The sequence below is a fragment of the Octopus bimaculoides genome, chromosome 25 (genome assembly GCF_046866305.1).
Source record: "Octopus bimaculoides isolate indiv1 chromosome 25, ASM4686630v1, whole genome shotgun sequence".
NCBI classification, from domain to species: Eukaryota; Metazoa; Mollusca; class Cephalopoda; order Octopoda; family Octopodidae; genus Octopus; species Octopus bimaculoides.
The window spans coordinates 21,969,640-21,971,369 of NC_142952.1; positions in this window are offsets into that span (position 1 = coordinate 21,969,640).

Sequence of the window (1,730 nt, forward strand, 5' to 3'; positions counted from 1 at the left end):
GTTTTACAGGGAGTTAAAGCATAGCAAACGTCCAAGACAAACCTAAGAAACGTTTTAAGGATGCTGTCAAAAGGCTTTTAATGTGAAAGTTGAAGACTGGGAGCAGATGATGCAAGACTGATTGGTTTGGAAACCAATGATCTACAACAGATGTAAAGCATTTGAAGCTCGAACAATTGAACAATCTATCTTGAAATGAGCATTTTGTAGACAGGACTTAACTACAATCCCAGACACTTTTCTGCTTAAAAATATTTGTAAGGCCTGCAGTAGAGTTTGTTTGTCAAGAGCAGGATTTGCTAGTCATATAGGATCTCATGACAGTATTTATTAATTGAAGAGATGGCCTTCTTCTGTAAAGAAGTGGAAATCATCATATGTATATACAAGTAAGTGGACAAACAAAAGAAGAGCACTCAACCAGTTTATTCGGTGTTACGTTAATAGATCAAAGCAGTTTGATTCAAATTCGCTAGTACTCTTGAGCCATTTTGAATTCAAAATGGCTGTCAACTAGCATCACACTTAAAACTAAATAAATTTGAATCAAACTCTTTTGATCCATATATATGTATATATATATGTGTGTGTGTGTGTGTGTGTATATATATTTATATATATATCAGGTCATCCCATAAGCTCTGTCCAATTTTATCTTTTTTTAAATTGAATGAAATTTAATAGTATTTAGAATGTCTAATGAAATTAAAAATTATTTTTATGCATTTGTGTACATTTAAACTAATTAAACATTATTTTACAGAATAACAGAATTAAATTTCTTTGATTAAAACGCTTTCTAACATGGAATTATCCAAAGAGCATTTGAGGCACATAATGCTTTATGAGTGCAAAAAAGGAAACTCTGCAGCCGAAGCTACTCCAAACATACACCCAGTTTATGGGAAAGAATGCTTGAATGAAAGAACTTGCAGAAGATGGTTTGCAAAATTCAGAAGTGGAGATTTCACTCTTGAAGATGAAGATCGAACAGGACGTCCAGTTGAGTTTTATGATAAGCTCCTTGAGGCATTACTTGAAGAAAATCCTGCATTATCAGTTGAAGAATTGGCAATAAAGCTTAGCTCAAACTATACAACTGTTCATCATCATCTTCAACAACTTGGAAAGGTTCCTAAACTTGGAAAATGGGTGCCTCATGAATTGTCTGAAAGCAGCTGCAAATCCCAAGTTGACATCTGCTCTTCTCTCCATTCTCGCAAACTCAGTTTACCCTTTTTGGATAGACTTGTGACTGGTGACGAAAAATGGATCTATCGAAATGTTAAACGTTGTAAACAGTGGCTTGGTGAAAGGGAAAAAGCTCAACCACAACCGAGAAGAGAACTTCATGGAAAAAAGATTTTTCTCTCTATCTGGTGGGATTGCAAAGGAGTAATTCCCTTTGAATTGTTACCACCTAATGCAACAATCAATGCTCAAGTCTACTGTTAGCAATTAGAGCGTTTGAACCAAGTTTTGAAGAAAAAACAAATTACCCTCTTAAGTGAATCGAAAAGGAATGATGCTTCATCAGGACAATGCACGACTCCACACTGCAAAGATCACATCATAGAAGATCGAAGAGCTTGGTTGGGAAAAAATTCCTCATCCACCTTATTCTCCCGACCTTGCTCCTTCAGACTACCATTTGTTTTGTAGTTTATAGAATCATTTGGGGAACATAACTTTCGCAAGCCAGGAAGAGGTCAAAACTGACATTTCAGAGT